The sequence below is a fragment of the Magnolia sinica genome, chromosome 15, assembly GCF_029962835.1.
Source record: "Magnolia sinica isolate HGM2019 chromosome 15, MsV1, whole genome shotgun sequence".
Lineage (NCBI taxonomy): Eukaryota > Viridiplantae > Streptophyta > Magnoliopsida > Magnoliales > Magnoliaceae > Magnolia > Magnolia sinica.
The window spans coordinates 3,205,264-3,231,654 of record NC_080587.1 but is presented as its reverse complement, the minus strand read 5'-3'; the positions used below and the strand labels follow the sequence as shown (position 1 = coordinate 3,231,654).

Sequence of the window (26,391 nt, the reverse complement as noted above, 5' to 3'; positions counted from 1 at the left end):
GAAAATTAACATAAGAAAAGAAAGAGCCTCCGTCGGCTATAACGGAGGATCCAGACTCCGAAAGAAAAAACGAAGAAATTCCTACGCAAAAATCCAACTTCTCCCATCAAAGACGGAAGCATTTATTGTACTCTCAAAAAATAAAAATAGAAAAAGAAAAAAAGGCTGTCTTCATTCAATGAGTTTTGGCTGTTTTCAAGGTATCACATCTTTTACTCTTTTTTATTTTTTACTAAATTTTACTATTTATTTTTTATTATTAATATGGCACTTAAATTAAGAAAAGGATAATTGGGGTTTTGTTTTTTTTTTTTTGTAATTTGTGAATTTTGAGCTTTCAGAATTTTTTTATTAATTTTATTTGTGAATTTTGTGACAGGTAAGATTCGGGTGGTATTCTGTTGATAGATTTTGATTGAATCTTTTGTTCTTTTTTATTTTTGGTGGGTTTTGTTGGTCTTTTTTTTTGTTTTTATTTTTTATTTTTTGCTATCTCAAATTATTTTTACAACCCTAGATTTTGGTTGAAATGTTATGATTTTTTGTCCTTTTTATGGTGGTTTTTTTTCTTCTTCTTGTGAATTCTTTTGGGGTTTTGGTTTTGGCTTTTTGTGAATTGAGTTGTGTTTTAATGTCAAAGATTATGTCTCTGTTCTGATTTTTGGTAAATCTGTTGGTTTTTTTTTTTTTTTGTTTTAAAGGTTTTATTATTGAAAGATTTTGTTTGGGGTGAATTATTAATTTTGGGTGTTGGGTGAATTTGGGTTCTTTTTTCATGTCTTAAATCATGCCATTATTCCGACTTTGGTAGATCACATGGTAGGTTGTTTGTCATTTTCCATGATTCTATTATCTATTTTGTGTTTTCTTTTGTAAATCTCTTACATTGGGGGATCTACATTTTGGTTTCATTTTGTAATGTTTGGTGAATTGGTTTTTTTTTTTCATATTTGAATTCATGCTATTGTTCTGATTTTGGTAGATCACATGGTGGGTTGTTTGTCATTTTGCATAATTTATTATTGTTTTTTGTGTGTGTCTATGTTTATGTTTTTTTTTTTTGGTAAATCTCTAATATTGGGGGGATTTTTATTTTGCTTTATTTTGTAATGTTCGGTGAATTAGGTTCTTTTTTCATGTCTTAAATCATGTCATTGTTCTGATTTTGGTAGATCACACAGTGGGTTGTTAGTCATTTTCATAATATTATTATTATTTTAATATATCTTATATAAGGGGGATTTTGATTTTGGTTTAATTTGCTAGTGTTTGTTGAATTGATGTATTCTGATTTGATTTTTTTTTTTATTTTTTTTATTTTTTTTATAGGGTTTCTAATAGTTTGATGAGTAATTAGGGTTTTTTTTTTTTTTTTAAATTATTTTTCTCTTTCATATAACGGCATGTTTTGATTAGATCTTTGATGTTGAGATAACTTTGCTTTGAAATTTCTGTAAAAAGTAAGTTTTCATATTTCTGATCTTTGAATTCTCATGGTTTGGATAGATCTCACTGATTGATTCCTTTTTTCTTTATTTTTGTGTGTGTTTTGTTTTATAAGGAAAAGAGACACAGCTGTTTGGATTATGAGATGTTTTCGCGCTTGTGCAAGAGTTCTCATCGCTGGAAGGAATTTGCAATGGGGAGGTTAATCATTCCCCATAAACTTATATTTGCCTGCATTAAATCTTTGAAAATTTAGATTTAGCTTAGATCCAAAGTTGATTTTGATGGATTGCTGAATCTATGTTTTGAATCTATTGCTTTCCAAAGTTGATTTTGATGGATTGCAGAATCTATGTTTTGAATCTATTGCTTTCTTACTCAGATCTTTCTCCCATATTCTGAATTACGACTGGAAATTTTCCATTGTTTTAGGATAGAGTCCTTTCCAAGGAACGTTGAATGTCTATAACTGTCTCAGACCTAGGAATTGGTCCGTTTTTTGAGAAAATATGAATGCAAATTTCTTGCCAGTTACGTTACAATATAGGACCTCTCTACAAGGCAAACACACCAATTCATGCATGTGGGACATCTTATCATTGCAACCATCTGGGCCTCATTGTCAAGATGGCCGGACACAAAAATCATGTCTGCTCATCGGACAGGTCATGCATGTTATTGTGGACCATTAGTAAGGTTTTATGAAATATCCATATCATGTGAGGTGGGCCCACCTGATGAGAGGACCAACCTTATTTGTGCACCAGATCATCTGCATGGTGAGGTCCACATCATGCAATGTTCAAATGGCCCACACATGTACCAAACTGGAGTGTGTACTGTGTTTCAAGGTGCACGTGGGGGCTAGTGAACCTTTGGGTATTGAGTAATGTCTATAGTTTGTACTCATTGAATTGTAGAGTTACTGCACTTTGATGTAAGCAATTCATATGCTAGTGCAAGGCAGGAGGTGTCGAAGGTCCTTCTGGTGTGGATGTGTTGATAGGAATGATGTATCTTTCCTATCCTTTTTGTGAAAGACATACATAAATGATAGAGTTTTGTAGTCAATTTGTCAAGGAGAGTATGCGATACCAACCTACTCTTTGGAAAAGGGCGCAAATGGCTATTGTGCTCGTCAAGTTGAGGAGGCCGTTCTGTTCGGAAAATGCAAAAAGCCATTCTTCATCAAGTGGAATGGAGAACGTCCATCAAACCAGCCCAAAATTTTCAGTTGAGCTCATTTCTCCTAATAGAAGAAATGATACAAGGCCAATCTTGTTTCCTATATATGCAATGATGCATCTTCTAGTTTGCTGAATTTATACAACCCTATGATCTAGATCCCCGAATTTCATCAAACCTAGTCATATCACCAAACCTATACATGTATATTTTTTCTTTTAGTAAAATAGTGGATTTCATTAGAGAGTGGAAATTCCATTAGGAGAAAATTCTTAATGGGCATATTCAGTTTAATGATGTAGAGCGGGTCGCGGATAGTTTCATGGCCAAGATGGATCAGAAAAGGCCCGGTCGACGACAGAAGTGATCCGGACCGTCGGACCTTAGATCGGGCGTATCTCGCAATCCGGAATGAGTTAGCTGACGTAAAATATATGATTTTGAGGTAGAACGAGCTACTTTAGCCAACCAACCCCGCTACGCCGGGTTATGTAGACCAGAATTGTGAAAAACCCCTAGATCGACGGTCGTTTCCCTGTTTTAATTTTGTTTTTACTATAAATAGTAAGTTTTAGTTTGATTATAACTCTTCATCCGTCGGGCTTTAGGAGTTGCGCCCAACGTGAAAAGAGCTTAGAATAACTAGGAGAACGGTTTGGTGAAGCCAAATAAGACACTTACTATTTTTGGGCGAAAACCTTGCTCACTAGTAGACATCACAACCATCTAAAAATAGTAAGTTTACTATTTATAGTAAGTCACAGATTCTAGGAATTTGAGTTGTAGTTTGATTCTGATTTCTTTCCCATTGCTTGGTACCCCTATTTAAAGGGTTGTGAACTCGTTTTTATTAATCAATTAATCAATTTCGAATTTATTAAAATTTATTTCTATTTTTTGCTTTCTTTCCTCGTGGATTCAAGAAGTCTTTGTGAGGAGTCCAGAGAAGCTCCGTGGATTCGGAGTAGTTATCCTCATCACGTTCATCCCTGCGTCATTTAACAACATCAACTTCAGTAGAAGTGGCAAAGGTATTCTGTAATGGTAATCATGGCTGTAATGGCCACCATCGTTACAGTTATAATAAGGTATTTTTTTAAAAAAAAAAGAAAACCTGTATCGGGCCGGTAACAGGCCGTTATTTTTCCATAACAGCCTTTACAACCTCGTAGTGCATAATGGTTGCCACCGTTACCGTTGTGTAACAGTTGTTACAACACACTATGGAAGTGGCAAAAAACTAATAGCACACTCATATCCCAAATGATTGGAGTAACAATTTCGAGCTGGTTGGATGGAAAAGCAATAGCCCACTCAGTTACACTGAAGGAGGACGATGGCAGATCAAGAAGCAAAGAACAAAATCAAAACAACATGGTACACAAAACTGCATATTTGCATGGTTCATCATAATGTATGATTTTACCCATGGGAAAAAGACGAGCAATGAGTTTTCGCCATGCAGAAATATGAAAGTACAATTACCTATAGCAAGATTTTATAGCCACCTAAACTATTTCCATTCAAATGCTGAGATGAATGGGGGAAAAGTACGGTGGTACTGTTTACAAGTACAAAGGAGACATATAGGCTTTTTGGTTTGGTCCTCCTACAGTTTTTTGCGACACTCAGACAGGGATGGTCCAATGTGTTCATTGCCAACGTGTTGCACTATGGGGTTCCCCCGAAAGATGCGGCCTTTGGATAGACTACCTCCAAAGCCAATCAATGGTGTTGCCAATGTGTGCAAGATGTGTATGGCGGATGCTGAGACTGCATATCACCTCTTTATCCAATGCTCGTTTGCTAGGCAAATGTGTAGCTTTTTCAGGATCTTTGACATATGCTGAGTGATGCCAGAATCAATCGGGGAGTTATTTTTGCTTTGGCATGGGTGGGACTAGGGAGAAATGTAAAAGCTTTGGTAGATTTTTTATGGGCTATTTGAGGGGAAAGAAAAGTGAGGTGCTTCCACAATGAGTCCCTAAAGGTAGAGGAGGTTTTCTTAAAAGCTCATCTTCATGTTGTGGAATGGGCTTATTGGATCAAATCATTAGAAGATTGTAAATTTTTTTCTTTGTCTGTAGCCTTTGTGTCATCTTGGCACTTCTTTAATAAAATCATTGTTACTCTTATAAGAAAAAAGGAGACATACAAAGCTGCACTATCTTGGGATTAAACTTATGAGCCATACTATGAAATTTTGGGAGAGAGTGATTGAATAAAGACCAAGGCACGAGGCGAATGTATCGAAAAATTAGTTTGGTTTCATGGTCTTTATTGATTTAGAGAAAGCATACAATGGGGTTCCTTGAGAGTTAATTTGGCGGATGTTGGGAAAGGAAGGAGTCCCAAGAAGGTATATTGACACTGTTAAGAATATATATGAGGGAGTGTTAGTAAATGTGAGGACCACTAGTGGAGAGTAAGGTATTCAATAACAGTAATGATGGCTATAACGGCCAGCCTTATGACTGTTATGGTATGGGCTACAACGGTCATCATGGCTCCCTTAACAACTGTTATGGCCATACAATGGTTTTTTTTTTTTTTTAAAAAAATTTAAGGAAAAAATGTATTGGCCCCATATTGGACTGATATGAGTCCGTAGCGGCTCATTACGGCTGTTATAGGCAAATTTTTAGTAGCACCGCTACAACCCCGTATCATGTAACAGCTCCCACCATTACCGTTACGTAATGGCTGTTACAGCCACAACGTAGCCGATTTTTAATATCATGGTGGAGATACAAGTGAGTTCCCAAGTACTATAGGCTTACACTAGCGGTCGATATTGAGCCCATGGTCTGTTGCTTCTGGGCCCCTGCAATTAGGGCGTCATGGATAAGTTGGTTCCTTGATCAGGTAAACATAACACAGAGACTTTCATTCGTGTATGCTCAATGCAGAATGCGCCTTCTATGTACTTCCAAACACAATGCTCTCTTGAATGTATTCCACTAGAATTGTGGCAGTGAGCCTACTTCCAAATGCATGCTCAATGTTCTGAAATGTATTCTCATAGATTGGATGCATCAATGATCATATTCACACAAGTTCTATTGTGAAATACGTCGATTGATAAATCCAACAATATACTGTGCAAAATTCACTGTTCACTTTCTTGAAATCTTGACTGAGAATTACTTGAACTTGTTTGTATAGGTCTCAAATGTTTGGTATGCACAATATTTTGTACCTTTGGTGCCCATGGTCAAGTGATGCAAACTGCGCCACAGATTAGGGATGCCTAAAAACTCTTCCAGATAGGAAAATCCCGACCCTTCAATATGGTGGCCTACAAATAGATGTTCAGAGAAAAGAACACCTATTTTCCACATTCAATGTAGAAAAGGAGAAATGTTAAAAGGTTTAGAATCTGGTGCTCTGGGAGATTTCTAAGGCACCCCTAATTCAAAATTGGCCCCTCAGATCAACGGTTTGGAACACTAAACCATGTGCCCCGCATGTATGGAAACCTGCACATCAGATGACCCTTTAATTTTGCTTATTCTCTTGGCTTTCTTTTTTCTTGCAAATATTTAATGAACATGCATTGTGAAATATAAATTTGATTTTTTCATAATTTTTTATTTTTATTTTTAATACAGGTGAACATTGATGGTGACAGAATGCATTCGGAATTGCTTCACGAAAGAATATCAGGAAATTTCAAGTTGCGGAAATTTCACATTAGATACACCTTTTAACATTGGAAGGATGCCCGACGATGCTGCATTAATTTCTCAAAATGAAGCAGAAGTTACAGCGGCTGAGCTGCAACAGATGCAAATGACTGTTAAGACCAGTGGTCGTGATGAAGTGAAGGTCATGCGGTGTCTCAGACGAGCGAGTACAGATTATGGGATATTTGATAGTTGCTGCGATGAAGAGTTAGATCACGATCAGTTTGATAAGGTTAAAGACAGAAGACAAAAGCAAGCGGAAGGTCGATCTCGCAGATGTCATGAGACAGAGAATAGATGAGGTAAAGAAGACATTGGAGATTCAGAGGAAGAAGAATTTGGAACTTGAGTTGCAGAACAAACTGTCGAAGCTAAAAAATCTTAGCGCTGATGGTTTACCTCTACAAAGTCTCCAAGAAAATCTTAGCTTAATAGATAAGACCTTGGAGAAGCTTCGTGACTGGATTTCGACACAATGTAAGGTTGCTATAGGTTCAGTTCCTCAAGCATATGACACCCTATGTAGCTCATTGCCGTCTTCAGATCCACAAAATATACAGCTGGACTACCCTCAATCATGCTTTTTCAACTCTCAGACATTCATTCCCTTTTCCCAAGAGAATACCCTCATAATCCTTTGGAGTCGATGACTTCTACCCAAAACAGCTACATCAGTGACATTTCTAGCTTCTCGTCCCGTGCCAGTCTTCCCAATTATGATGCACTCTCATCTGTTGTCCCTTCTCTTGAGGATGATGAGGCGGTACCATTTTATTTTCCACCCTATGACTTCCAATACCTTTTCCCATCAGTAGGTCGGCCAGAATCCCATTCTCTCCTGATTTACCCCGATGATGATTTTCATCACGAGTCTTCTTCTTCCCCTTCTACTCAGCACATGGATTCATATTTCTTCACTTCTTTTTCTTTGGAGAATTTTGTCAGTCTGGGAAACGGTTTCAGGCATGGTTTTTATTAGGCCTGTCGCCCACGTGATGCTCCGTGGCTCTTTTATTGGGCATTTTTTTTACCAGTCCCATGTAAGCCAATGATACACGTATATATGTATTTGCAGCTAGTAGCCGAGATGTTTTATTATTTCCTGTTCAAAGGGATTATTTACGTTCAAGTTATGTACGAAAGATCGGCAAAAGTGGGGTTTTTAATGAAATCAAGTGTTCTTTTTATTTGTAGCTTGTATACTGTTCTTAGAATATAAAGAAGACTATTGGCACGATGGAATGAATGCAAGGCTTTTTTGTATTACAATGAGAAGAACTCGTTATGGAATATTGATTGTTCTTTACTTTTATTTATGGGTACTTGCTCTTCTTATCTAGCAATTGATTATGACTGTATTTGGATGCGCAGCAGAACCTGATAGTTTCAATCAAGAGGAAATAATCTAGATGTGGAGTTTCTTATATCGTAATGAGCAAGTAGCCTGCAGATACTTAATGGAGTTTCTTGATAAATCAATGATGACATTCCAAAAGCAGTTTAATGAACTGATAACTGCACTTCAATTGAGCTGATAAATGTTAACAGCTTTTCAATTTAATGCAGGTTTTGGTTAGTCAAGGGGTTTGGACACCTATGGTGCATGGCCTTCGAGCATTGGTTTAGGATGTGAGGGTGGTGGGTCCTTCGCTAGGGTGTCATCTCAGTTTTTGTTTTTTTTTTTTGGTAAAACTGGTTCCATCTCTTCTGCTATTCAGGGTTCTGCAAGGCAGGTATCTCATTTGAGTGGAGTCTTATGAGAGTGGTCCTCTGCTTCATGGTCTGTTTGGGCTTTGGGTGCTTCAGTGCATTCAGTGCAAGGATTGGTGGAGCAGATGGTATGGCGGGCTGATTGGTGCATTCAGTGAAGGTCGTTTTCCCTATAGTGTTATATGATGAGATTGTACTTGAGCATGTGATATGGTAGTGTATAATGTAATGAGGTTATACTTGAGAATGTGAAACAGTTGATAGACTATATGATGAGATTACATTTGAGAATATGATATGAGTGTGACAGTGTGATGAGGTTACACTTGAGTATGTGATACAGCTGATGGACTATATGATGAAGTTACACGTGAGGATATGATATGGTTGGGTGATAGTGTGATGTGGTTACACTTGAGAATATGATATAGTTGATGGATTATGTGATGAGGTTGTACTTAAGGATATAATATGGTTATGTGATAGTGTGAGTATATCCACTTAAAAATGTAATACGGTTTATGAATTATATAATGAGGTTGCACTTGAGGATATGATATAGTTGTGTGATAGTGTGATGAGGTATATCCACTTAAGAATGTGATACGGTTAATGAACTATATGTGATATTGCATTTGAGAATATGATTGGTTGTATGTTAGTGTGAAGTAGTTCCACTTGAGGATGTGATATGGTTAATGGACGACATGATGAGGTTGCACTTGAGTCTGTGTGCCTCGGCTATGATTTGAAATTCTTTAGGACCTAAGAATTTCTATTTTCTTTCTTTTTCATTATTTCTTTTAAAGGATTTAAATGAATGAAGATTGAAAACTAGATATATAAAAATAAACTACAATCTTTGCCAAAATAAACAACCCTATGACATTCTCAATCGGATCAACATCACAGTATCACACAAGCATATCACATCCTTAAGTGCAACCTCATTATAAAGTCCAACCGTATCACATTCTCAAGTGGAACAACCACATCACACTGTCACACAATCATATCACATCCTCAAGTATAACATCATCACATAGTCTATCAACTATTTTACATTCTCAAGTGTAACATCATCGCACTATCACTCTACCATATCACATCCTCAAGTGCAACCTCATCATATAGTCCATTAACCATATCACATTCTCAAGTGGAACTACTTCATACTATCATACAACCAATCATATCCCCAAGTGTAACTTTATCATATGGTCCATCGTTTGTATCACATTCTCAAGTATAACATCATCACACTATCACACTCATATCATATTCTCAAATGTAATCTCATCACATGGTCCATCAACTGTTTCACATTCTCAAGTGTAACCTCATCACACTGTGACACTACCATATCGCATGCTCAAGTATAATCTCATCACGTAGCACTATAGGAAAAATGACCTTCACCGGTGGTAAAAAAATGCCAATAAAGGTTTTTTTAAAAAAAACCACCGGTGAAAGTTATTGTGGTGGTTAGACAAATGCCGAAAAATTGGGCATTGCTAAATCATTTGCTGGCAGCCAGCGGCCTTTTCCAGTGCTTCTACTGGTCCTCGGTAAATCTTGAAAAAAGCGTCAACAAATCCTTAAAAAGCACATAAATTTAAAAAAAGAGCCAGTAAATCCCTGAAAAAAGCGATCTGTCGTGCACTCAAGAAAGTCATTAGGCCAAATCTTAAATTTATATAAGTATCAGGCAATTGCACACGCACACTATACAAAACTCTAGTTTGTAGCGGTTCATCAATTTTTTGTCAAAGAGTACATGTTGCTGAGTGAGAAAGAGAGTGCACTTCTTTCCCTCAATACATCCATCAGTTGAACTAGGGTAAATATAGAACCCATTTCCATGTACCAATTTTTAGCTGAATTCATTACATATGTTGACCAGGTGGATATATGAGGGTGTGAAACTACATTAGCCCATTACCATTAAATAAGCCATTAATCTATTGATGAATCTCACACTGGGCTGCTTGCTTATGTTCTTTCTTCTTAGCATATGCTTTAGCTCTTAAACGCTACAGAATTCAACTAAACATATGTGCATATTCCATTTGCTTAAATATTTAACTACTGCATAATTTTCTTGTTGCTAATCGTGATTCCTTTCATACTAATCTATTTATAGGTTTATTACATGCTCAATGTTGACAATAATTCTCAATTGCTTAATTTCTCTGGATGTGGTACTTCCAATCATTCCCTTCAATTTGTCCAGCCTTTTCCATATGAGTTCTTTCTTATGACATCTTTTAAAGCCAACTTTGTTAATATACTGTTAAGCTTCATTTTTGAATTTTATTTGGAGTTCCTAGTAGGGACAACATGCTAATCCATGATGTATCTTTGAGAAATGTAAGGAAGCACCAAAGTAAGGAGCTGGGATGCACCACAAAATTAGCTACGGATAAAAACCGTAGCTATAAGTATCGATACGGATAGTATTTGAGCTAAAAGTAGTGCTGTAACCATAGCATATGCCAATTTGATAACTGCTACAGTCAATATCCGTAGCTATGTCCTATATTTTAGGAGAACTTCTCATCATTCATTCAGTCATTTAATTACCACCGGTATAATCATTCGTTCATTCATTTAATTACCACCTACATAATCCTTCATTCATTCAATAATGAACCAATTACAATAATGCTGAAAATATAAAGAAAAGGTCATCATCCTTTTCTTGGTGAGTCTGTGCGCACTCGCATATGGCCAGGTGCATCCTTCATCCACCATAGATAGAAAATGGATGCATGTATCAATAGTCCACCTACACATCCGACAGCTATATCGATAACTTCTCCTGTGCGTCTTCTATAATTATTCAAGGGCGAACCACCACTAGAGGACTCTGCAACATAAAAACAAAGAATCAATTAATTAAAGAATGATGAAAACTAAATGCAAGGAAAACACAGAAATAGGATGGTTGAGAACCTAGAGAAACATGTATGTCTAACAATAGCAGCCCGAAAGTTGCTTGAAATGAAATGCAGCAGGTCCCTTTCCAGCGCAAAAGAAGTGGATCTCCATGGCTGTGGCTGTCACATTTTCCATGAACATTTTTATGACAACTCTTTTGGAGCCCTTGGCTTCATCTTGGATGTTAAAATCTTGCAGTACTTTCAAAGATATTGAACATAATATGGTTTGAAAGAACACACCTTCATATGTTAAATGATAAGGAAAGTGATACCTGGATGTATACATCGAATATGCGCCTCCCAAGACCTTTCCCAATTCCCACTACGAATTAGGTATCATTATCACCATAAATTCAAACCAGAAATTTGGACTCATAATACATGCATCTAACTATATGCATCAATCTATTTAGCTTGGCTTTCAAATATGCATTTCAATTTATATATCAGCACAAACTACATTTTCTCACCAAAAAAAAAAAAAAAAAACCTATAGTTTTCTTTTGTTCTGATCTATAAACTAAATACTCAATCCTACCATCAGAATCAATACAAAAGAAAAGGCACAAAATGGAAATTTGGTAGAACTTCTACAATTGAGAAATCTGAGAAAATGACAGTAACTAATATCATTCGAAACAGAGAAACATCGAATCCGACGTAGAATACCATTGACAGTATGATTAGATTCGCTCAAGTGCAACCTAATCACAGTCCATCAACCATATCATATCCTCAAGTATAACCACATCACATTATCATACAACTATATCATATCCTTAGGTGCAAACTCATCACACTGTCCATCAATCGTATCAAATTCTCAAGTGGATATATACCTCATCACACTATCACACTACCATACCATATCCTCAAGTGCAATTTTATCACATTGTCTATCGACCGTATCACATTCTCAAGTGGACACATCACACTCACATAACCACATATCATATCCTTAAGTGTAACCTCATCACATGGTCCTTCAATTTCTTTCATTCTCAAGTGTAACCTTATCACACTGTCGCACTACAATATCATATCCTCAAGTGTAACCTCATCACATAGTCCATCAACTGTATCATATTTTCAAGTGTAACATGATCACACTGTCACACAACCTTGGATTATTCAACGTCATAACATAGTCCATCAACCGTATCACATTCCCAAGTGTAGATCATTTATCACACTCTCACACAATCATATCATATTCTCAAGCGCAAATAGTCCATCAACCGTATCACATTCTTTAATTTGGAACCACTTCACACTATCACACAATCATATCATATCCGAATATGCAACATAATCACATGGTTTATCAACTATATCATATTTTCGAATGTAACCACATCATACTATTACACAACCATATCATATCCTCCAGTGCAACCTTATCACATAGTACGATAACCATATCACATTCTCAAGTGGAACCATATCACACTGTCACACAACCATATTATATCTTCAAGCTCAACCTCATCATACAGTTTATCAACCATACCATATTCTCAAGTGGAACCACTTCACACTATCACACAATCACATCATATCCTCAAGGGTAACCTCATCACTTAATCCATCAACCGTATCACATTCTCAAGTGTAACCCCATCATACTGGGACAATATTATATTAACGCCTCAAGTATAATCTCATCACATAGTCCATCAATTGTATCACTTCCACAGATGCATGTACCTATTCTGATATAGATTCTGCTCTCTTACATGGTGTTTGTCATTTCTTTCATTTATATTTAGAAATTTTCCAACCCTATAAAAAAAATGCAAAAAACTATTTATCTTACCTGCATTGGGACGCCTTCTAATAATCCAAGTCATTAATCTCAACTAGTTATTAGTTCCAGTACACATTTCATAGGTTGCCATACAAACATCATACAGCTTGCTCCTACAAACACAAGAACAAGTCTTTCAGAAGTGAATTTCCTTTTCTTGCTATGGAAGATTCCAAACCTATAAACATTCAAAAGAGGCCCATTTAAGTAACTAAGAATTCTAAAATTAGATCATTGAAACAATTCTACCCCAATGATTAGGGGGAAAATGGATTGAAAGATGCACCTAAAGTTGTGGATGTGGATTGGTGGCTAAGTTAAAGCTCACATGAATGCTTTAATTTGGCAAATTTTTGGTGCATCTCCCATTTACAGTGGGTCCATTATATCAACAGATTGGACTGCCTTATCATAGTCCATTTGTATGGAATGGGCACATTTGACACATTAAAACTCAATAATTCTTTCATTTGCTGGCCATTGATTTGGTTGTTTCACTTGATTTTTAAAAAAAAAAAAATTAATTTTTTTTAATTTTTCGAGTTTTTGGGTTGTTTTGTGAAGGGCATTGAATGAGGCATGTATGACAAAGTAAATGAGACAACTGTCTTAATTATTAGATCACAACATGTTCATAGTTGGATGAGTCTTAAATGATGATGATCCCTATTTGGAACATTAATTAGTAAAACGTATGTATGCATAAAAGAGGCATCCATGCCATGAGATGCAGTACAATAGATAAATCCAACACAATGCCCATGTGTAGAAATGTACAATGTAGACAACTAAAGACAACTATATGATCAACATGATAGTAGTTGCAATCCTATATAAAAGTTGTCAACAAAACTATTTAGATATTTAAGTTGTCAACAAACATGTTTAGAAATTTAAGTTGTCAACAAAACTACAAACAACTCAGGATGATGAATCAAACCTTGATAAAAGTTGTGCAAGCGAAAGGTCACGAGGGGCCTGCATATCATCAATTTCAGTCATCTGGAAAACCATCTCTGATTGCTCTTGGTTTGCATTCTCATCTAAACTTTCGGTAGCCAACTCTACTACAAAAATTTATCAAAGCATGGTTGTACATCAACAGACAAGTCACCTGACCTCATTAATGTATGCACTGAGTTTGTTTATACAATTTCGATAGTGGTTGTTACAACCATTATGGTGGTTTATTGACCTGCCTCTGACATGTCTGCTCTCAACAGAGACACAAGTAAATTGACCTACAGATATATAAGGACCAGAAAAATACTGTTATATAACAAGCATGGCATGAGCAAACTTTCTACTGTACAAGAAGTATTGAACTTGGCTGACCAAGGTCTTAGAATGCTTATGTTGTAATTTGTAAATAGTAAATACTTGTACTTTTGTTAATACTACTACACGGGAGAGAGATTGATGCCCCAATTATTACAAGATTAATGTAAAGGGTCGTTTGGATGCATGTAAAATAAGCTACCTATAAATGAAATACATGGTGAGACTCAACAGCCCAAAAAAATAGATTGTTGAAATGTGAGACCCACTTGTCGGAATTGTAAATTAGGCTTCCAGCAAGAGCAGCCTGGCCCAGCCCACCCTGTTAATCATTGTATGATTATCTATGGTCATGCACGTTATTACGAAATGCTCACAATGGCTATGAAATGACCCGTTTTGTCATTTGTTGTGGGTGTTTTATACTTAAGGCAGAGACTTGTGAGGGAGGCTGACTAGCATAACCACAACAATAATCAGCTGCAAGCGGTTGCGTCGCTTGAGGAGGTTCCTGAATGGGTGCTTGACTTCCTTGGCCACATGACTTGACTCCACAAGCTCTAGGATCTTGGGCACAAAGAAAACTTCAATATAATCCATCACCAATAAGAGAGATTTCGAATTGTTATTGGTTTTACATCCAAAACTTAATTTCAGTGAGATTTAATATTGATTCCAGTGAAGAAACTGGTGTTTTGGATTAAAACATAAGAGGATTTGAAAGATTCAAACCTATAAACTCATCATCTAACATTAAAAACACATAAAAAGGTAAATGGAATTGAGTTTCTCTAAGAAAACCTGAGAAAGAAACATGGCTAAGAGGATTAGGCAGAAGCAACGAGTGGAGTCCGGATCCTTGGGTTTTTTCTTCTCGTTTTCTTTTTCTGTTTTTTTTTTTTCCTCTAGTTTTTTTTTAATAGTTTGGAATCCGACCAATGAGGATTAGGTAATCAGGAAGTCCCTGTTTACTGAATAATAGAGGACCGAGACTCATTCAATGAGCGGTGAAAAGTAAAATAGTGCATTGTCTCAACTCAAAAGGAAAAATTGGACAGTAACCATCATCGAATTATTGCAATTTTTCGATTACGGGCCATCTCCAAGTCGGTTGGTGACTTGGGCAATCTAGATTGCCACACACATTACAGTAAATGAGACACCGTTATTTCCAAAATGGTGAACTCAGGTGCAGAAACTCATCAACTGTACACCTGACATACATTCCTGATAATCCTGGTAGTTGAAATCATGGGCTCCAGAGTGGATGAGATACTACCCGATATCACAACAACGATCATAACAATTGATCGCCCGGTATTAAACAGCCGAGATCAGACTTAAAATGGTTATATCAGGCATATGCTTTAAAACCATCAGCATTTCCTACTTCTTGATCTAAATTCGTCATAAATTGCTTAAAAATCTGGCAATTTTCAAGAACAGGAAACGAATGCAAGTAGATTATCGAGAAATCTGATATCGAAATCGAACCTTGGAAAGAATCGAAGAAACAAGATCGTTCGAGCTTGTGCGGATCTGCTGCTGCATGGAGACCGATGCAGATAAGCTTCTAGAAATCTGATGATGATGATGAGATGGAAGGTGAGTGAAGGGAGATTAGACCAGCAACGGATATGAATGAGATCTGGAGCTGGAAATTAGAGTTTTGGATTTGAGGATTTTTTCGGGACCTGTGAAAGTAGAGAAATGGGAGAAGCAGACATCATTTCATTTCTCTCTCTGAGGATTTTCTTTCATTTCCTTGGGTTTTTCTTCTCTTTTTCGTTTTTTTTTTATTTTTTAATTATTTTTTTAATTCCTTTGGCTTTTTCCATAATAGTTTGGAGTCCGATTTTTTGTTTTAGTTTTTTTTAAGGGAGTGGTGACGTGGACCAATGAGGATTAGGCAATTAGGAAGTCCCTGTTTACCGAATAACAGAGGATCCCGACTCATTATTTTATGTGTTACATGGATGGATTCCTTGGTTGCAACATGTGAAAGGTTAAGTGGTCATCTTGTGAATGGGAACCAGCAAAAAGTTGGAATAAAAGGTCTCAACCATCAGGCTCTCGGTGCCTTCACCCAATCCTAGATAGGTATATGATTGTTCATGGTATTAGGTTCTTGCATTTAGGTTGGATGGCTTTGGAGCTGTGTTATCTTGTTTGCCCTACTAGTGTTTTAAGGAATTCATGTGATATGTGAGGAAAGGAATGTGATGGGAGATGTCCTATTTGGGGATGATCTTTGGAAGTGCTTGTGTTTGATTTCCTTCTAGCGAATGTGGAAGTTCCTCGGAGTAGCTAACATAGAGCCCACATGCGTATAACTTTTTTCCATCACCAATAATAATTTTATTATTTTCCTAAATAAGGGTGAATAGTATTTGAAAGACCTGCATTGTTGGTTATATAAGGGCTTGCTCTAGTGTCAAGTATCCACTCTAGGTCTTGTGGGTCAGTCACTATCATCGGTACCGATGCTTGGGGAATCACTTCTGCTTGATAGGAATGGTTGAACCGGTTCCAACAATTCGGAGCAACATGATTAGCCTCGTTGACTGGGTCACACTGCCTAGATTTTCTAAAAAAAATAAAATCAGTTTGTTTCAACTTTTAGTTTACCACTCAGGTGGGTCACATTGTGTAAAACAAGTGGGTAGATAAAACAAATTTTTCTATCAACTGTTTGTTCTGTAAAAAAAAAAAATAATAATAATAATAAAATTAGCCCAACTGAGGAGTGAAACTACCTGACTTCTTGGCCAGAAGATCTAAATAGTGTGGCATGCCTGATGAGTGAAATGGCCTCATTTTAGACCAAAAGAGCTCAATAGTGTGACCCACCAAGTGAAAAGCTCACATGTATTACATGCATGCCATATTGGCACACGAGCTTCTGCATAAATAGGCAAGCTCTACCATCACTGAACAGATCTGTCTATTCATCATAAAGTTTTCCTGATAGTGGGTAGTATCAAAATGTAGTGCCAGGAAAAATAATTAATAGATTTTCTAGTCTGTGTGCTGCATAAGCATAGGATAAATGTCGCAGCAACAACAATCTAGTAATGATGTGTACCAACCATTAGATAGGCCCCCCATGGATGGTCTACTATCCAACAACTCCGTCCCATCGGTGAATATTTTCCTAATCAATTAAATGAGGTCAGTAAAGGACTGAATGATTAAGATTATTTGATCTTGAGATTGTCCTACCATGATTTGAACATCATGCTTGCATCGTAAAATAAGCTACTATTTGGCCTTTACCCTCTCCAATTGCATCAAATTGAACAAATGTATAGGTCTCTGAGCATACCCTGTGATCATTGCGTTCCACACGATGGAGCCTTTGAGTGGCATTTGGTCAAACTGCTCCCGTGCGAATTCAATATCTCCAAAAGCTTCCAACAAAATAAATTCCAAAATCTCTACGAATTACCCTAAAAAAATCACTAACTTGTTTCCACCATTAAAGAAACAATCATTAGCTAAAGAAAAAGATGAAGAACTTGGAAAAATAACACAACATTCCAAAAACAAAATAAAAAATAAAAATCAACTCAAGATGTTGAAAATGAGAGACGTTTGTTTCCATCAGATGGAGGAGAGGGCGTCGACCATGCCTTGGACGCTGTCGAGCTGACCGACAAGATCGAGGGCGTCTGCTCCTTTGGGTTTCGATGGAGGATGAGATGGGGGAATGCAAGTCTTGGCAGGGGATTAGGGTTTCGATGGGGATTTTCATAAGGGCGTGAGAGAGAGATGGTAGTTAAAAGTGGGTGAGAGGGATCAAGAGGGTGAGATAAATCGAGAGACTGTTGTACGACGGTGGACGAGGTTGCTGGTGAAGATCAGCATCCCAGGCCTTAAGCTCGTCATCGTTGAAGCGGTCATTGGGGATCTTGTCGGCAGCCACCTTGACGTGCTTCTTGCAATACTCGATGATCTTGGAGAGGATCTTGGTGGTGACATTGGGAACGAGAATGGGAAAAGGGGAGCGAGGGAATGAGAAACGCAGCTTTCTTTCCATTATAGCCGATTCCTTTTATTAAAATTTTCAGAACTTTTTTTCTTTATTTATTTTTTAAAATAACAAATGACGTGAACCAATGGTAAAGCCACAAGCAGAGAATGCCTGTTACCTCCACATCGCGGGATGCGGCGAGATTTTGTGGCCATTACCGAACCTCCCAAGCCTCAAGACGTTTCAGATAGCTCATTTAAAAAACACGACGTGTCGCCTACGGATGGAAACAATTGGAGTCACTAGAGACTCTTATCATCAACCATTGCTCTAAATTGAGGTCTCTTCCTGATGATTTGGGACAGCTCAAGTCTCTTAGGAGTCTCCATGTCATCGGCTGCCCCGAGTTGCGATCATTGCCTCAAGGGTTGTGGGGCCTTACCTGTCTCCAAGATTTAAGCATCTCTGGCGTTAATCCAATGCTGGCCGATAAATGCATAAGTATCGGAGCAAAGCGTCACACATCCCAAACATCTGGATTGACCACCACAGAATCGAATGAGGCACTAAAGATGAGATGATCCATCAAGTGGACAAGTTCCAACTAGGTACTCTCCCTCTTTCTTAGATACAGAGTATATAGATATACATTTGATGACCACCAATTGAAGAGTTTGGATAATTCAGTTGCTGCTATTTTCGTGCTATCATTCATCCAGATGATCCCCCGATCCAAGGACGTAGGTTGATCCCTAACTGTGGGCCCCACAATGATGTATGTCCCTTACATCCACACCCTTACATCCACACCGTCCATCCATCTTGAAAGCTCATTTTAGGACATGTTCCCAAAAAATGAAAAATGAAGCAGATCTAAATTTTAGGTGGACCATACCACGGAAAAAAAACAAAAGAGTCATCATTGATTTCCCATCATTAAAGACATCATGGGGCCACAGGAATGTTTATTTGTCATCCAACCTGTTGAGAAGGTCACAAGGACATTGATGAGGAGACTACACAAATATTAGATTCATCCAAAGCTTTTGTGGCCGGGAGAGATTTTTAATGGTCGATTACCACTGTTTCCTATATTTTGGTCCACATGAGATTTGCATCTGCTTCATTTTTGGAATCATCACCTAAAATGAGTTTTCAAAATGGATCAACGGCGTTGATTAAGGTACATAATCACGGTAGGCCTCATGGTCAGGGTCGAGTCAAGCTATGCTTCACTTAATCTGGCACTTTAAGGTTCAAGGACTGAGCCCGGCCCAAGCCAAGCATGCATCTTGCACAGGAGGCCCAGTCCAACTCGAGAGAGTTAGGTCAGGCCAGGCCTAGTCCAATCAAGCATGCATTCTGGCACAGGAGGCCCAAGCCCAACTTGATAAGTTTGCTTGGCCCAGCCCGTTTACAAAATGCCTACTTCCCACCTGATTGTTCGTAATTTATCTGTTGATCAAGTAGACCACACTTAGAGGAACGAAATCTACTCCATCCATCTGATTTTCGAACTCATTTTAGAATAGGACAAAAAATGAGGAGGATCCGGAACTCAAGTTAGCCACATGAGAGGAAATTGAGACATTCGTAGGGTCATAAGAGTTTCATATTAGGATTTTTTATTTTATTTTATTTTTTAATTTTTTTGTGTTTTCAGTTCATTCCAATGGGTATGACTTTATGAATGGTTTGGATAGTATATAAGTATCAAGGTGGACCCCGTGAGATTTCAGTGATTGGAATTTCTTTACCTATTGTTTCCTCTCGTGTGGCTCCCTTGAGTTCTAGATCTTCCTCATTTTTGGTCTCCCATCCTAAAATGAGCTCAAAAAATGGATTGACAGGGTGGATTTCTCACAAACATCACACTGGGCCTCACTTAGCTTCCAAGCACATAAGCCTACCACAGGGCTTTGGTAAGAAATATATTTTCAGCCAAGCTCACTCTTTGTTGTCAGATATCTTAAATTTATCTGTAATAGAGTTTGTCGATGTCATCGACAGTGCACTCAATTGCATCAAGCAGCTGTCGATAGCAACGATAGTTCACTCCATCACATTGAAAAATTTTGAAAAAATTATAGTTGATTGCTAGACTGTTTTGGAGATGGCACTTAATGTCATCAACAGGTATATTGGATGTACGTCAATGCTACGGAACGTCCCTTTCTTTTCTAGCAAGGTAATCTTAAGAACCAGCAATCATGATCTCTAATACACAATTACTATTTAGTAAAATGCAATGAACTCAGTTTTAAGCGGCACCCAAACAGGTAGGGCTGTCAAAGGTTAGGTCTTGTAGTACCTGCACCTGGGCTTACCTTGATCTGATCGGATTTGGGTACCCATTGAGTCTTTGGATCTAAATTTGGAGTTGGCTTTGGGACGTTGTTCGCTCCCCAAGTATAGGGTTGTGATGTAGTAATAAACTCGGTAAGACCGAGGTCGAATCCCAAGGGACTGATATCTGTACGTTGTCTGAAACTAACTAGATCTAAAACTAGAATGAGATGAAATCTAATTCGAGTTGTAATTTGAATAATAAGAGTGAAACACTAATCTAAAACTTAAGTAATTCAGAGGAAGGAAACTAGGGATTCAGAGGATTCACTTGTAGGGATCAATGAGATCTTATGCCTGCATCAAGAATTATGGAATTTAAACTGAACTTACTTGATCTGGTTTTCAAAAGATGAAATGTATATGAATTAGAATGGATTCCATCATCTAACCATGCCCAGGAGACAAAGCAAACAACAGGATTAAACTAATTACCAACCAATCAACAGTGCATGAAAGTTAGGAAGGGTACCATCATCCAACCATGCCCAGGAGACGATGGTGAATAACAGGGCTTCCTGGCGTCATAAACATTAAAAAGGGAAAAAGAAATACTCAAAGCCATTGCAGACCCATTGTAATTTCAGTCACAACAGACCATTAAAGACTAAGAAAAAAAAACATTCCTTTAATAATTAGCGCAAATCACATTCAGTTCATGAATTTAAATTAGAAGCATGAAATAGTATCTCCCATCTCGCTCCAGGCTTCACCTCTTAGCCCTATCTAAGAGGTTTAGCTACACATAAATGGCTGATTCTCTTAAAAATAAATCAAACAAAGTAAAACAAATAATTAGAAAAAGAAAAACAAACTCTCTATCTTCTCTCTCTCTCTCACTTGCAATCATCCAAGCCGAGCATGATCTTCTTCCCACAGCTGCCCTTCTCTTTTCTCTTTTTCTTTCTTTTATAAGCCAAGAGGACGTCCGTTCGGAGAGAGTCGAAGCTCCTCACGCACGTTGCTGGAGTTGGAACCGTCCTTTCTTCGCAGTCCGAATCGTAGCAGGAATAGATTTCTTACGTTGTTTTTCCGGTGGGGCCCATTCTTGAATTCAGACAGGAGATCCACTCCGTTCACCAGATTCTCCTCGAAATTTCAACCGGAGATGGTCGGTTTTGGATCAAATTTTGCGTGACCCATGGAAGAGATCAGCTGCAACAGTTGTAAGGCAGTCCGTTTGTGACCATTGAAACCAGCACCTACGCATGTATGAGTGCATAAAGACAACATGGGTTTGGCTAAAGCAAGCCCCTTTGCATGATGGGCGGTTAAGATCAGACATCTGATCATCACCAGTGGGCCAGAACGATTCGGAACGTCCGGTTCTTCCGGACCGCGAAACAGAGTAGCGTCATTGACGCTGTGACGATGGTGGGGCCCACTTCACTATTGTTTTGAGAAATCCAAGCCGTCCATTGGATTCAGGACAAAGAACCGTTCGGGAAGGGACAGTTTCAGTTTGATTTTGGTGTGGCCCACAAGCCGGTTCAGTCCACCGTCCATCTTCCGTTTGAACTGCCAGGAACCCATCCGTACTGTTTCTTGGAATTTTGTCACCTAGGGCTTGGTAATATGGACCATGGAGTTCGAGTGTATGGTCAGGATCAGTGTTCTGGGGAGCGAGTGGGGCCCACAAAGATCACCCGTCGAAACAGCATCGGACGCTGTTTCTTTTTTTTTTCTTTTCTTTTAAAAATGGACTTCGGGTCAGTCCGTGGTTTGACCGGACTCTCCGTCTGGTGCACTTCTCGTGCACATGTACCCTATGTACATGCGATGTACATATGGGTTCATCGTGATGTTCGAGAGAAATCTATGCCGTCCATCCATTTTTTCGCCTCACTTAAGGCGTTGAGTCCAAAATTGACGCATTTCCAGATACCAGGCAGGCCCCAAATCACTGATTTATGGGCTGATTTGTCCGTTGGGCCACTTCTAGAAGGATCCAATGGTTGAAATTTGACATGTACGGTTAGTTTTTGGTCCTCGAGCCATGTATAAAGTTTCAAGCTGAATAGATGGTGGAAACCCAGTGATCTTGCATTCTGGCTGACTTTCAGGCCGTTTGAGCTTCAGTTTCTCGATTTTTTCAGGTCCCTGGTGTGTAATTCTGTCGATCTTGGTTCTCTGGAGTCTGTCCCATGCTCTGGTGTCATCAGAGCGTTAAATCCATGCTTTAAGCACCCTTTTCGGTCCAGGCTCGTAGATTCACCTTGCATCACAACATGATTAAAAATAAAGCGTTAAACAGTATCATGCTCGTAAATTCAGCTAATAAATGGGGTCTAATATACAATATTTAACCCTCAACAGACAGTTAAGAGCATTTACATGATTAGGCCTACCCGCTGGATGGATTAGATCTCACACAAGCATGCCGCTTTGGCGAATGAATGATGTGTAAAAACAGTCTCTCTTACACGTGTGCAGCACATGGAACCATTTCTTACTAGAATAATCAATGCATGTTAAAAATACATAGTTTTACTATTAAATTAAACTTCCCGGACCCAACTCAAAACCTGACTAGACCAATTTTTAATTGGATCCAAAAAGTGATACCCAATCCTGGCCTGACCAATTGAAAATTAAAATAACGTATGGTTGGAACTTTCTTGCAGGCAGGACTACTTCAATGGCTGGGGTTCGGCTTCTGGAGCTACATGGACAGGATGAAATGGCATTCGATGACCTCTACTGTGTGTCATTTCAGATGATGGATGCTCAGTGGCTTGCTAAGTGTGCTTCTCATATGGAATTCAATGTAAGCATTGTGACACTCCATTTCATTGACAGTGCCTTCTTATCCAGCATACAAATGGCATACATCTGTGTCTATAGATGTCCAAATCGTAGGTCCTATTTTAGATGGAGTATATTCTGGAAATCACATTGATAGGATGAATCTTAACCATCTTACATCGATCGTTGAATCTGTACCACTGATCATCTCCATTCTATTGCCTCCATTGGATGGTCCACAATTTGGACTGTTTGGATCAGTAACCACATGAACGGTAGATGAACCATCACCCCATTTAGGAGATGGCGGAAAGGGTACCTGAGTAACCTAGCATAGAGGAATTGCGTTCCCTTGAAATTCTGTATACCAGATTTTTTCTCTTTGATCTCTGTCTTCCTCATCTTTCTAGGAAGTTTTGAACCAATAGCTGGGCCGCATTGGTCTTCTGCATTTTCTTAGCTTCTTGATTACTGTAGTTATCTGTATACGCACGGTATAGAAATTCTCCATCCAAATATGTAAATTCAAGTGCTCAAAATTCTGATTCTGAGAAATTCCATTCACAGGTATAGGAAGTAGTCTGAAGGGTAAATACTATTGAAGTGTGTTGTTAATTAAGTGTTGTGCTTGATCGAGGGTGGAAAGGTTTTGTTCGGCCCAGAATTGATACATGTGGGGTTAGCTTGGCCCAGGCCCAGACAAACCCAACCCCACCAGCCCAGCCCGTTTACAAAATGCCTACTTCCCACCTTATTGTTTGTAATTTATCTGTTGATCAAGTAGACCACACTTAGAGGAACGAAATCCACTCCATGCATCTGATTTTCCAACTCATTTTAGAATATATGATAAAAAATGAGGAGGATCCGGAACTCAAGTGAGCCACATGAGAGGAAATTGAGACAATCGTAGGGCCATAAGAGTTTCATATTAGGAATTTGGTTTTTTGTGTTTTCAGTTCATTCCAATGGGTATGACTTTATGAATGGTTTGGATAGTATATAAATATCAAGGTGGACCCCGTAAGATTTCAATGATTGAAATTTCTTTACCTATTGTTTCCTCTCGATGTGGCTCCCTTGAGTATAGATCTTCCTTATTTTTGGTCTCATATCCTAAAATGAGCTCGAAAAATGGATTGACAGGGTGGATTTCTCACAAACATCATAGTGGGCCTCACTTAGCATCCAAGCGCATAAACCTACGACAGGCTTTAGCAAGAAATCCATTTTCACCTGAGCTCACTCTATGTTGTTAGATGTCTTAAATTTGTATGTAATAGGGTTTGTCAATGTCAACGTCAATCCACTCAATTCCATTGAGCAGCTGTCGATACAATCGATATTGACAACTCAATCACATTGAGAAAATCTGAAAAAATTCCAATTGATTGCTGGACTGTTTTGGAGATAGCACTCAATGTCATTCCGCAGGTATTGGATGTATGTCAATGCTATCGAACGCCCCATTTCTTTTCTAGCAAGGTAATCTTAATAACCAGCAATCATGATCTCTAATACATAATTACTATTTATTAAAATGCAATGAACTCATTTTTAAGTGGCACCCAAACAGGTAGGGCTGTCAAAGGGTTGGGTCTTGTAGTACCTGCGCCTGGGCTTACCAGGCTCGGTTCTTGCCAGGTTTGGGTCCTTTTATGTCTGGTGTGGTTCTTAAAAACCTGGATCTGATCGGATTCGAGGTACCCATTGAGTCTTTGGATCTAAATTTGGAGTTGGCTTTGGGACAGTCAAGAGCATTTACATGATTAGGCCTATACCTGCTGGATGGATTAGATCTCACACAAGCATGCTGCTTTGGCGGATGCATGATGTGTATAAATAGTCTCTCTTACACGTGTGCAGCATAGGGAAACTCATTTCTTACTAGAATAATCAATGCATGTTAAAAATACATAGTTTTACTATTAAAACTGCCTCGACCCAACCCAAAACCTGACCAGACCGATTTTTAATTGGATCCAAAGAGTGAGACCCAAACCTGGCCTGACCCATTAAAATCGGGTCGGGTTGATTGGGTACCCACATTAAAAATGTCTTCCTATGACTGTGTTCATTGAAAATGAAAATCACGTATGGTTGGAACTTTCTTGCAGGCAGGACTACTTCATTAACAGGTGTTCGACTTCTGGAGCTGCTTGGAGACGATGAAATGGCATTCGATAACCTCTATTGTGTGTCATTTCAGATGATGAATGCTCAGTGGCTTGCGAAGCTTGCTTCTTATATGGAATTCAATGTAAGCACCGCTGTGACACTCCATTTCATTGACAGTGGCTTGATCTTATCAGGCACACAAATGGCATACATTTGTGTCTATAGATATCCAAATCGTGGGTCCTGTTGTAGATGGAGCATATCCTGGAAATCACATCAATAGGATGAATCTTAACCATCTTATATCAATCGTTGAATCTATACCTCTGATCATCTCCATTCCATGACCTCCATTGGATGGTCCACAATTTGGATTGTTTGGATCAGTACCCACATGAACGGTAGATGAGCCATCACCCCATTTAAGAGAAGGCAGAAAATGTACCTTAGTAACCTAGCCTAGATGATGTAGAGCGGGTCGTGGCCAGTTTCATGGTCAAGATGGATCAGAAAGGGCCCAGTTGGAGACTGGAAAATGTACCTGAGTAACCTAGCCTGGATGACGTATATCGCAAACGGTGGAATTCCAATGCTGAATTTGCGAAATACCATATATAATTTTGGGTAGAATGCGTTAATGAATTTGCCATCACCAAATTTGCCCATCAGTTCAACAGTTAAATTCCCAATTTAATTTTGTTTTTACTATTTATAGCAAGTTTTAGTTTAAGTACAACTCTTCATTGTTGGGCTCCAGGAGCTGCGTCAACATGAAAAGTGGTTAGAATAGTTAGGGGAACATCAGGGTTCGGCCAAATAGAACACTTACTATCTTTAGCTAAAAACCATGCGCAGTTGTAGGAATCATGACCGTCTGTAAATTGTAAGATTACTATTTATAGTAAGTCATGATTTCTAGGAGTTTTAGCTGTAGTTTAATTCCGGAACTTATTTCATGGCTTAGTGTCCCTATTTAAAGGGGTGTAAACTTGTTTATTCAAGAATTAGTCAATTTACAAATTTTCTAGAATATTATTTCTATTTTCTTGATTTTTCCTTGTGGATTCGAGTAGTCTCCAAAAGAGTCCAAAGAAGCTTCATGGATTCAAATTAGTTATCCTTGAGGAAGACGGTGATTGACCTCATCACATTCAT

At 38.2% G+C, this 26,391-nt stretch overlaps 2 long non-coding RNA genes across 3 annotated transcripts; one reads left to right on the top strand and one right to left on the bottom strand.

Annotated features, from left to right (window-relative positions):
* Positions 1-69: 69 nt before the first annotated feature.
* Positions 70-7,504, top strand: LOC131228189 (uncharacterized). The gene is made up of 3 exons (XR_009162746.1): positions 70-200; positions 1,562-1,647; positions 6,243-7,504. It is a non-coding gene; the product is annotated as an uncharacterized LOC131228189 (long non-coding RNA).
* Positions 7,505-10,686: 3,182 nt separating this feature from the next.
* Positions 10,687-18,096, bottom strand: LOC131227818 (uncharacterized). 2 transcript variants are annotated; one of them, XR_009162510.1, is made up of 3 exons: positions 17,647-18,096; positions 13,717-13,843; positions 10,687-10,896 (listed from the first exon to the last, which is right to left on the bottom strand). It is a non-coding gene; the product is annotated as an uncharacterized LOC131227818 (long non-coding RNA). The 2 variants fall into 2 exon arrangements; XR_009162511.1 differs by lacking the exon at positions 17,647-18,096 and adding an exon at positions 15,549-16,996.
* Between the last annotated feature and the right edge of the window lie 8,295 nt (positions 18,097-26,391).